Below are 12,563 nucleotides of genomic sequence, written 5' to 3' on the forward strand. Positions count from 1 at the left end.
CAAACTTTTAAAACTCCCTAGAAACAAACAACCATTATGGTATTAAAAACAGTATGTTTATTTAAACTGTTACTTTTCATAATTCACTGAGTTTTGTCACAGATTAATATCTTCATTCTATTACCTTACTGGGTGCATTAAGTAACATTACATAAAACTTCATAAAAAATTAAATAAGAATTAAAAAGTATAGCTAAGAACAAAGTCTTAATCTGTGTGAGAGGATTCACCATTATGCATTTTTTTCTATTTAATGGGCCTCTCAAGAGCCTCAGACTCATTTTCATTTTAGGGAAGACAAAGCCTGTCCTTTAAGCTCTCGCACCGCAACCTTGTCGCAGTATTATCGGTTTGAGTTGATCCAGTGGTACCTGCCCCTGTGGTGCCCAGTGACAGGCCTGCAGCACTTAGGGATCCTATGTGCAGTTTGATAAGCAAGCTGGTTTCCTAGGACTCCTGCATGGCCCTCTGCCACATTCTTCCGGCTGGTGGTGTAGAGCCAAGATGGGCAGGGCCATTTCAAGTTTTCAGCCTGATAGACACTCTTGGGATTGCTGACTTTAGGGATGATCTGAGATTCCATGCTACCACTTTCTTCATCAGAGGACATGCCAGAGGGGTAGTCTAATGAGGCTCTATTAGTAGCATAACTGATTTGTTAACTCCCATTCCTCCCATCTGCCTTTAAAAGAAGCAACTACAAATGGATGGTTTTTTTCACCATACCTACAGCACACTTGATAGGGATCTACCCACATGGTCAGCTCGCTTGGAAGTCCCAGGTGAAAATAATTCACTTTACTCTCAGCACAAGCCCTTTTTAAAATGGGGTCATTATTCTGATTGTTTATCCTGATACACCTGAAGGCTTGTCCTTTAGAAGGGCAACTGGGGTGCCAGTGACCTCTATATGTTTCAAACAAGATTTTCATCAGCTTTTCTGCAAAGTCATCTATTTGCTGTTTATTCAATTTTTCATGTTTTTTCACTAATCTTGTGACAAAGAAAACTGCTGCTGCAATTTCATCTCTCATGATTTAAGAACAATCTATGAGGAGTCCAGCAAAATCTCTCTAGTGCCAACAAGAAGTGGGCCAGAGTTAGAAGACTCTTGCATATGATTACAACTCACACTCATACCTGTTTTTATTTTAACATTTTAAAACATATGCTATGGTTTCTTTCTGATTGTTTTATTTTAGATTCTTGAGGTGATAACCTCCTTTTTTCTGTTGCAGTCTTCCTTATTGTGGTTTATTTCCTCATGTAATTTGTAGTTTTTGAGTGTGAGCTCATCTTTGGCTGGGTTTCCTTTGGAAACACATTTTCCATCATTTTCCCAGGTGCCCCAGGGGCCTGATAAGGTCCAATTTTATATAGAGTTTTTTGGGGGGACAGGGATTCAAATACTAGTTAATTTTATGTGTTAAATTGGGTAGACTACAATACTCAGGATTTTTTTCTTTCTTCTTTGGTCAAACAGCTCTCTAGATGTTGCTATGAAAGTATTTTAAAGGATGTGATTAACATTTAAATTAGTAGACTTTTTTTTTGGTACCAGGGATTGAACTTGGGTCCTTGTGCTTGTGAGGCAGGTGGCGTAACCACTGAGCTATATCCCCAGCCCAGAATTAGTAGACTTTGAGAAAAGCAGATTATCATCTATAATGTGAGTGTGCTTCATCCTTAAGGGTTAACAGCCTTAGAGAAAAAGAGGAATTCTGCCTCCATACTGCCATTGGATTTGAGCTGTAGCATCAATGCTTCCCTGGGGCTCCAGCTTGCTGGCTTCTCCTGAAGATTTTTGAATTTCAGTCCCCTCACTTGCATGAGTAAATTTCTTAAAATATGCCCATCCCACATATCCTATTGGTCCTATTCATCTGAAATTCCCTGTTCAATATACCAGGTAAGCAGTGTAACATTTGTAGAACACATTTGTGTTTGGTTCTAATTTGAGGTTTTGCTTCTCAGGAGTGTTTTTGTTTTCTTATCTGCCATGCTGGAAAGGAGACAAGTATCACTGGAGCCTCCCTGGGCCAGTGAGTTGGAGCTTAAATTGAAAGATGTGTTCTATCAGAGTCTCTACTTGATGCTTCCAGATTCTCCATTTCAGGGCCCCAAAACTATATCTTTGGTTTTATGTAGGTATTGGCGCACTACCCTCTAGACATTAGAACTTCTATTTATGTAAATGTCTTCTTGAGTCAAGACATCAGGTGAAGTTTTCAAGTTTTCCACTCTGACTAGAAGTTCTTTATAAAAAATTTCTTGCACCTAGAAATTTATTTTCATGATCGCAAGTATATCTGTTAAAACTATAAATACACACGCGTATGCTATATGTTACCAGTATTTTTATGGGTTTGTAGAGGGTGTAGAAGTTCAGACTAGCTCAATCAGCACTGTTGCTGGAAACTGAAAGCCAAACAGCCCTTCCCATGGTTAAAGACAGCTCTTATGTTGCCCTAAGTCTTCTCTACCCAGGTGTCCCCCACACACTGAGGTGTCTCATCCTGGCTATGGTTCTCTTCTGCAACTCCAGTTTGCTCATGTCTCTCTTAAAGAATAGGACTGTAGCCAGGGCTGGCTTCTCAGAGATGGCCACACTAAGAGGTCAGAGACCCCTGTCATTCTATGGCCTGGACATCTCACTTCTCTTCACGAATCTGAAATCTAAGGAACTCTTTAGGCTAAAACATCACCATATTGGCAAAAAATGAGCTTCCAAAATCCCAGAGAGGGTGGAAAAAGAAATAACTGTCTAGAGAGGGTGGGAAGGTCAAAGGATAAATAGAATGAGGGTTGGGCTAGGTAGGGGTGGCCCTGCCAAACAGCCTCCCAGGGACATCCCCCACCCCTGCAGTGACATCCCCCCACACCCAGCAACTTGTCCCTATAGTGACATTCTGCAGCCCTTTCTCAGGACCAATGGTTTAAGTGCAGAAAGCTGCAGGATCCTACCCTGATGTGTTCTGAATTTATTTAGGTTATTATTTGCTTTTGGTCTACTTTTCTTTTCCCAGACTTAGATTTTTTTCTTCCATTTTTTTTGGAGGGGGGGGGAATTTGTGCAAGCAAACACCTTAAATCTTTGATGAGAAACTTTGTTGTGTTCTATTTGATGTGTTTTGTTATGATAAGCTTGGATTTTATAACTCCAGGTCTTTTGTAGAAAGCTGGGAGCAGGGAGATAGTTGCTAAGAGATTGTTTCTGTAGTGTAGATCGGAGTCATACATCAGGAGTTATCACCTCCAAAGGGGAGGGAGAAGCAAGAATCAGGTAGGAAAAATCTGCCATGTATATTTCTCCAAATCTCTTAACCTCTCTGTCTTGCTTTTCCTATCTGTAGATAGAAAGTGCTTGACCCCCTGAGCTCTGGTTCCTCCAGTGGAGAGAAAACAGTGGGGTAGGGCCGTGCTGTGGGAACTATGCTGCATGTCATTCTTATCTTGTAGCTATTGGTTTCTGAAAGACAGTTTTCAATTCTTTTTTTTTTGGTACCAAGGATCGAACTCAATTCCTTGCACTTGCGAGGCAGGCAGCGGAACCACTGAGCTAAATCCCCGGCCCCAGTTTTTAATTCTTGAAGTAATAATAGCAAAGTTTTCTGTGGAGCTCAGGATGGGCCTGACACTGCTCAAAGCACTTTCTGAGACTCTCTCCTTTAATTCTCACAATACTCCATGAGCTAGGGACAGTTGTTAGCTTCATGCTTGAGGTAAGGAGACAAAGACACAGAGAAGTTTGGTACCTTGCCCAAGGTCACACAATTAGCGTACATCAGGTCTAGGATTCAAATCCAAGCCATCTGACTGAGAGTTAGCACAGTTAGCCCACAGACAAAGAGCTGAGAGGCAGGGACCTTGGGGTGTTCAGTAAAGCCAGGAAAACCCTTTTAAAATCCTTGAAAAAGGAAGATGAAAAGGGAAGGAGAATGCAGTGGGGGACTGACTTGATCTTGATAGGAAGCCTGCTCAAGAAAGCGTGGAGTGAGCTGAGCTCTGGGGAATGGGAAGGCCTGAAATAGATGAAATGGGAGAGAAGAGCCTAGTGGGCAGAGCTCTCTGAATTTGCTGAGGGAGCACAGTGCAGGAAGAACTGGAAGCTGCATACACCCTTGGAGTTCAGAGTGTGGAGGAGTCAGGCATTGTAAGGCCAGGAGGCAGGCAGAGGTCTCTTTTCTTGTGTTTTAGAGTTCCTCAACCATAGTGTTGTTGGCATTTGGGTCCACATAAGTCTTTGTAATGGGCACTGTGATAGTTAACTGATTGTGTCCACTTAAGTAGGAAACGGCAAACTGAATTGGGTCAGCATAGTTCTGGGTGTGGAAAACCCACCCTAAGGAGGGTTGTTTCCAGAATGGTATAGGGGGAAATCAAGAAGAAAGGCTTGCTTCTGTTTCTTTAGAGCAGCTCCAGTCTTTGCCTTCACCTTGGACGTTGTCTCCTGGCTTCCAGCACAGACTCTTCAGCCTCTATCGTAGACCCTTCAGCCTCCTGATACAGACATACATGGGGCACTACAGTGAGCTACAGGCCTTCGACCAGATCCTTTGGATCTCCAGCACACAGGTAGACCTTTTGCACTTTTCCACACCTGACTCTGTGGGCGGCCAATGTAAGTCAGTCTTGTAAATTCTTATATATTTGTATGTCTTGCATTAACTCTGTTTCTCTAGTGAGCACTGACTGGTAGATACTTAGCAGCATCCCTGGTCTTTATCTAGTAGATGCAATAGTACCCCCGCCCTGGAGTCCAAAAATGTCTCCAGACATTGCCAATTGTCCACTGGGATGCAAAGTTGTTCCCAACTGTGTAACTCTGAGCAAGATATTTCATTCTCTTGGTGCCTATTCTTTCTCATTGTCTAGAAAATGAACTGAGTCCTGGAGTCACTTTTATATTTGAGTACTGACTCAAGTCTCCTTTGGCCACATCACCAGCAGGCCTGACCAGGAATATACAGCCTCTCACAGCCCTTCTTGGCACTTCTACACTCAGGTAGAGGTATTGTCATTGTCGTCGTCATCATCATCATCATCATCATCAGAGAAGACAACATTGAAACTAATGCACTGAACTAGAAAATGAGGACCAGAGAAGTGCAGCAGGTTGAGAGCAAACACAAAGGTTTTCTTCACAACCATACACTCTAATGTTTCAGTACAACATGATGCTTCCCTGGCCTGCCCACCCTCTTTCTCCTGAAACCCACATCACTGCACAGCACTTAACAAAGCAGGCCTTTTACAGAGAAAATGACCTTAAATCAAAAAGAATAGATATGTGGCATTAATGGTAATAATAACCAGACTTCTGTGAAGGGTGAAAATATTGCTCCTTTAGTTACTGATTATTATGGAATTCATACTTTTCAAATTCAGTATCAAGCCCTCCTAGAACTGTTTGTCAAGGGTTTTCTGCTGCTGCCAAGTAACCCAGGGCAAAGGAAGAGGAGTTATTTTGTCTGACACATTTCTTGTATCACCAGGAAAATGAAGTTTTAGGTGGTCTGCATTTTTTGTCTTTTTTTTTCCTTTAAGGGTATGGAGGTATCACAAATGCTATGATCTCCTCTATCGAGGAGTCTTGAAGGCTGACCTTGTTTGAGCCCTTCATATTTTGTTGTAGAAAATCTCTGATTTCTTTTGCCCTCAACCTGAAGACACCCAAAGAAGGGCATAATTTTACTAAAAATTCACAAGGCCAGAAAGATTGTCCCCAAAGCAAACTATGCACCAGCCTCTTTCACATTTCCTGCTCTATTCTAATTTCCTGCACCTTTGATTTGCTGTTGCCCAAGATGTCTTGCAGAGAGGCTGAGTTCTGCCTGGTGGCCATTGTGGAAGAAAAAACCCTGCTACAAACAAACAAACAACTCATCTCTTACCTGCAGATCATTCAAGGCTGACTATGGCTCTGGAACGAAGCTCTCTGCTGTCATAACTAACATCTAAATACCCATCTCCCCTTGACACATGATTGCTTCTGTTCATATCAGAAAAAGTTCCAGAATGGTCAACTCAAAATTAGAGCTGAATTTTGTCTTAGTCACTTTCTTCATGGCTGAGGCACAATACCTGACATCCACAACTTGAAGAAGGAGAGGTTTATTTTGGCCCAGTTTGCAGAGGTTTCAGTCCATAGTCATCTGGTTCCAAGGCAGAAAGGCATGGCAGAGGAGAAGCTGCTCCTGCCATGGCAGTGGGAGGCCCAGAGAAATAAGAGAAGCCTGGGAGGGAGATATACCCTTCCAGGCCATGCCCCAGTCACTCACCTAGATTAACCAGGCTTCATCTCCCAACATCACATTTAGCTTTAAACTCATCGGTGGACTAATCCACCAATGAGTATCATACTCACACGATCCAATCACCTTCTAAGATTTCCAGCTATAAGCACATGAGGCTTTGGGGGGAACATCTGAATATAAACCATAACAAACTTGAAACAAAACCCCAGAGATGTCAAAAACTACTGCAGTAAATAATTCCCTGCAGTAAATGCAGGGAATAATTACTGGGTTGTTGCTATGAAGTTGTCCTATGTTAGGTGCTCTGTGTGCATCATCTTAGTTATTGCACTTCCTCTATGAGGTAAGTACCATAATTATACTCATTTTACAGATAAGAAAACTGGGACTTAGGGAAATTGAGTTATTCTGTCAGGGTGCTACCCTGTGCCCTTTACTTTTGCTGCTTCCATTGACTCCTTTAACAATTATAAAGAAAGTTGGAGGGGGTTCTCCAGGTTCCCCAGGAACTCTACCTTTGGGGCATACAGAAGTCTTGAGAAGACTGAATCCTAAGTATTTTGAAAAAGTTTATCTCGTGGATGGCTTTAGGGCTATGCTGAGATGGGCACATTCTCTGTTCTCTATTTAAACCATATTAATATTCAAACAAAGCTTTATAGCTACAACTATCAATTTCATGGTCAAGTTTGTCATCATCTTTATGACTACTCTTTATAAAGACAATATGGATCACTGCCCTGGGCATCATGGTAAACTAAGGACATTTCTCTGGGTTTCAGTTTCCTTATTTTTCAGGGAGGAATTTGGGCAGCTTGATTTCTAGTCTCTTGGCTTTCTACACACACACACACACACACACACACACACACTCACACACACACACACACACACTCCCTGTGAAGTCCATTTAAATGCTGGCTTTTCCTTCATGAGCCATCGTTCATGTCCCATTGACTCCCATTGTGTGGAATGCAGTTTCTAGGTGCTGGATCACAATGCCTGAGGATTTGCAACTCCGGTAGTCGAAGCTACTGACTTCTTTGCTGAGGACAGTGACACTTATACGTGATCCCAAACCCTCGTTCTCCCAGGATCTATACCAACCACAGCTGAAGGGAGCACAAGAAGACAGCTCCTGCAGTCACTGCTCCAGGGTGTGCCTTTCCCAGGAAGAGGGTATTCAGCCCCAGGCAGGAATTAGATGCATTCCAGAGTGAAGGGAAGCTGGGAGGGTGGGTCAGCCTGCCTAAGGTGTGGGGGCCTCAGGAGATGCCCAGTCTCAGAACCATGCCTCCTCTCAAGGCCTGCTGAAACTGATCTCACACTCAGGTAAAGAAGGACCTAGGGCAGGAAGGGTGGGTTTGGTTGAGCATGTTCTATTCACACAGGACAGAAAACATTGCTACCATGTAGGAAGAGCCAAGTGGGTAGTGGGAAGTCAAGTCAGCTATTGTCCTGACAACACTGATGCACAGAAGTAAAAAGAAGAGATAGAAAAAATGGCAGACTGATTTAATATTTTTATTTGTGTATGCATTTATATATTTATTTATTTGCAGTACTGAGGATTGAACCCAAGACTCTACAAACTTTTTTTTTTTTGAAATAGAGTCTTGCTAAATCACTAAATTTTCCAGGCTGGGTGAACTTGTGATTCTCCTGCCTCAGCCTCCCAGAGTGCTGGGATTATAAGCATGCACCCTCACACTCGGCCATATTAATGTAAACAAACTAAAATTGTGGCATACCAATTGGATGCAAATTTTCTTTCTCTTTTTGTTTCTCTCTTCTTTCTTTCTTCCTTTCTCTCTCTCTCTCTCTCTCTTTTTGTTCTTTTTTTTTTTTTTTTTTGGTACCGGGGATCGAACTCGGGTCCTTGCGCTTGCGCAGCAGGTGAAGAAACCACTGAGTTAAATCCCCGGCCCTCTCTCTCTCTGTTTTTGAGACAGGGTCTCATTATATAGTTCAGACCAGCCTTGAACTTACTATATACATGACCCAGGGTGTCCTTGAATTTAAGATCCTCCTGCCTCAGCCTCCCAGAGTGCTGAGATTAAAGGTTAGTTAGCAAAGTGTAGCCTGTGGGTCAGATCCGGCCCATTGAGATGTTTTTATAAATACAGTTTATTGGATTATCTATCCATCTATTTATATATTACCTATTGCTGATTTGGGGCTACCATGGCAATGTTGAGGTGCAACCGAGACCACATGGTATATAAAGCCTGAAGCATTCTTGGGCCTTCAGAAGGAGTTTGCTGATTGCTGGCAGAACAGAAAGAGCAAGTCCTGGATCTGCAGAGGTGGATTCATAGTCACTTTTATAATCTACCTTTTTTTCATCTGTGAAATGGGGGACTGTACTATCTGTGCCAGGTAAGCACTTAACTCATTGAGGAATCATGTCCCTGAATGGGTGTGAAAATGTACATTAATGGGCTGGGGATGTAGCTCAGTGGTTTCGCCGCCTGCTGCACAGGTGCAAGGACCCAAGTTGGATCCCCAGTACCAAAAAAAGAAAATGTACATTAAGCTGTAAAGAGTTATAAAAAGGCAAATTATTATTGAGGCTTTTTTGGGGTAAGTATTTGGTGAAAGAGAGAAGACAAAGAAGTTGTTTTTTTCTTCAACAGAGATCGAGAAGCAGTAAATAAATGCCAAAGGGCACAGGTACCTTTTTACTAGTGTCAGCTAAGGGATAGTTTTGAGATAAGCTAAGATGTGTCATTAAATTAAAGGGAAGGGCCGGGAATTTAGCTCGGTGGTTCTGAAGCCTGCCTCACAAGCGCAAGGTCCTAAGTTTGATCCCTGGTACCAAAAAAAAAGAAAAAAAAAATTAAAGGGAAAGAACAACCGCAGTCATACTGGGGAGGGATAGAGGGGTTGGAGACAATTGTTAAGTGTGGGCGTCAAGGTTTTGTTGTGGCAGGCAGTGGAGGAGACAGGAGACACAGACACAGGTCTGGGGGAAGGCCCACACTCTCGGAGAGCTGAAAGAAGGAAAAAGGGGCCGAGAAATCCAGGACATATTGCATGGGGCATATTATAAACAATTATTCATTGCTTTATCTGGAATTCAAATCTAGCCTGGCATCCTGTATTTTTATTTGCCGAGTCTAGCAATCCTCCCTTAACCCTGAATGGTTTTATAGAGTGCTCAGTCATGGGGCTATGCTCCCAGTCACAGGGCTTGTCCAGACTCTAGGTCCTGAAATGGCATTGTTAAGTAGAGATACATTAGGATAGAAGGCACTTGAAGCTGGTCATCTGGTGGCAGTGTGCTAGAAAGATCGTCAGAGCCGCCCTGTTCCATTCTTTCCAAGGCCTGTGGATCAGTCTTTCTTTAAATTCTGCAGCCTCTGCCTTTGATTTCCAATCTATCTTCTTCTGTCCCTTAAACTAGTCAGAGTTGGTTTCTGCTGCTTGTAGCCAAAGAACCTTACCCCATATGTATCCATTCAGCCACTAGAGTGTCCAGAAATGTTGTGAGGATGGGTCCAAGGGGACAAAGAGCTGGACATAGGCAGAAGGGAGGGGTGAGGGCACGCTGGGCCTGGAGTCTGGTGAGTTGTTTGTATCTGTGGCTTCAAACAACAACAGAGAGCCCTGAAGGGACTGAAGGATTGTGAGTGGGGGAAGGACTTCATAAGAGTGACATTTGATTTAAAAAGTCATTTTGAAAGCTGGACATTCAGTGTTTTGTCCAAGAAACTGGCTGCCAGTGGTGGGAGGGGGCTGCTCCCAGGGTCCAAATGTTAGGCCAGGTAGGGGTGAGGAAGTGAGAATGCAGGGGGAGAGAAAAATGGTGAGAATCACCTCAGAAGAGGCTCTTGGCTTTAGTGACTTTCTGGTTATGGAGAGTGTCAGAGAGAAAGTGGGGAGCTCCACATGGGTCATGAGCAGCAGCAATTCTGTCGAGGGTGTGGCGGGGGCGGGGGGGGGGCTGCCCTGGCCCTGGCCCTGGCCCTGGCCCTGGCCCTGGCCCTGGCCCTGGCTTCCCAGAACCCAGAACACATGAGGAGCGCATTGGAACGGAGCAGCGCACTCTTCTAGTTGGCTCTGTGCCTCCACCCCAGGGGAGGGATGTGGTGAGAGCGGCGACTGCAGCAGAAAGTGACAGGGATGATTAAAGGGATGGAAAATCAGGCCCATGAAGAAAGGTTAAAGGGATTGTAGCTGTTTAGCGTGGAGAAGAGGGGCGGCGTGTAATAGCCGCCTTCAAGTCGGCGCAGGGCTGTTAATAGACGCGTACTAGGAAGCTGCCGGCACATCAGCGCATCCGGGGAAGACAGCACCCCCCTACCCCCTCCCCGGGCTGGCTGGGCACCTCCTAGGAGGGAGACGCAGGCTCCAGAGGCAGGCAGAGGCATAATTAGAACGGCTCTCTTGTGGTCTCTGAAGGCCCCCTCCCCTCCCCATTGTTATTTGTGCTTGTCATTATGCTCTGCAGACCACAGCCAGCCTCTTGACAGCACCAATATCTGCTTTTCTGCACACTCGGAAGGTAATGTGACTATGAAATTGACAGATTAGATAAATGCCAGTACAAAAGATAGACTATGCTAGCTTTAGGGAGTGTTCTGACTGGTCCCAAACCCGACCTGAATAAATTGTCCTGTCTCCCTCCTGCCACCCCCAGCCTTGTCTCTGCCACCTGGGTTCCCCACACATCCCCCAGGACTCACATGTGCTCTGCCTCCCTGTCTTTGTCACTTCAGCAACATGTGAGAGGTCTTTTATTTCTTTTCAGGTCAAATTTGTTTCATTTCACTTTCTTTTTACATAGAAAATACTCTTCTCAGCCCCAAACTCATGTTCTCTTGGTCAGGCTGCCACAGTCTGTCCTGAAGGAGGTCCAGAAGCCCTTGACCTAGGCCTCCTCAAATCCCTGGTGGATGTGTGAGGGCCTAATGGTGTGGTGACTGAATTTTCCTCAGCCGAGGACACAGGGAACATGGCTGCTGAAGGAAGTAGATTATGACACTTCCGCATCGGAGCTAGGTAAAGAGTCTGGGAGGAGGGCAGAAAGGCCACCTCTAAGATTTACTTGGTTTTTGTTTGGGCATTAATGAAGGGAGGGCATCAGCAAGTGTTACTCAATGCAGGCAGGGTCTTCTGAGTAGGTGAGGAGAACATGGAGGCTATATTACCACCAGGAAGTTCTGTCAGGAAGCAGAAAACTTAGGCCTGTGCCTGCCTTTTTCTCCTCTTGTGTCAGAGATCATATTTGCCACCAACAGGCTGGGCTCCGGTGGCCTAAGGAGTCACCATGGATGTAGATGGGGCCTGGGGGCTTGGGGAGAGCAGAAGGTAAATCTGCTCATCCCAGGATTGGGGCAAACTGAGTTCCACCCTAGACAAGACTAATGCTCTGCCCCCTTCCTCCCCTGGCTGTGGGATGCCCAGAGTACAGGTCAGGCTTGTATTCACCCCTGTGACCCCAGGATGAACACCCAGCAGGCAGAGTGGCCCCGAGGCAGTTGGGACGGTGGTCTCAGGACCAGCAGAAGTGCCCTCTGACCTCCAGTTTTTACCGCCTTTCCCTCCAAGGCCAGTGTGAACACTGAATTGCCTGGCAGCCACATCCTCACCTTGCACGCTTGGAACAGAGTGGGCGCTCTGTACATGTTAGACATCAGTGGGACAATTTCAACATCACTTATAGGACGGATGGCACTGATGCAGCACAGGGGCAACTCTGGGAAGCCTGGACCTCTGGGACCTGGGCATTCCTTCTTCTAATGTAGCTTCACATGCCTGGCACTACTGCTGCTGCCCCTCACAGTGGCCAGCCTGGGAGGGACTGGATGGCCTGGCCTTCCTTTTCCCTTCATTTGTTGCTGCTTACCTTGGTGATCGTCCTTTTTCCTCCTCTCCCTCCCCCTCCCCCTTCCCCTCCTCCTCCTCCTCCTCCTCCTCCTCCTCCTCCTCCTCCTCTTCTCCTCCATCTCTGGCTCTCTCTCCGGCTCTCTCTCCTCTTGTTCACAAGCAAAGGGGAAAGCACAGGAGTCCTCAGTCCTGCAAAGAGGCCTGCCCCTTTCTGAGCTCCATTCCACTGGAAAACTCAGAACAATTCCTATTATTTTTGGTTCCCAGACCTTGAATGTGTCAGGCTTCAGGTTCACTTCCTACATCTCTCCCTGATGCCAGATCTGCAAGTAATTTAACCTTGTTTTCACAGAACGCAAAGATGTTCCGCTTGTTTACACTGGAGACAAATTTTCCTCAATTGACGCAATCCTATTGATTAAATAATGACTTTCTTCCTCATTTAAAGGTAATTTTGGTTGGTATCATGATATG

At 44.9% G+C, this 12,563-nt stretch overlaps 1 pseudogene; it reads right to left on the reverse strand.

Moving 5' to 3' along the window:
• Positions 1 to 343: 343 nt before the first annotated feature.
• Positions 344 to 1,068, reverse strand: LOC101710507 (protein BTG4 pseudogene; annotated as a pseudogene).
• Between the last annotated feature and the right edge of the window lie 11,495 nt (positions 1,069 to 12,563).

Source organism: Heterocephalus glaber, unplaced genomic scaffold, assembly GCF_053883595.1.
Source record: "Heterocephalus glaber isolate CG9 unplaced genomic scaffold, H.glaber_assembly_v1.0 deba00001457, whole genome shotgun sequence".
Taxonomy (NCBI): domain Eukaryota; kingdom Metazoa; phylum Chordata; class Mammalia; order Rodentia; family Bathyergidae; genus Heterocephalus; species Heterocephalus glaber.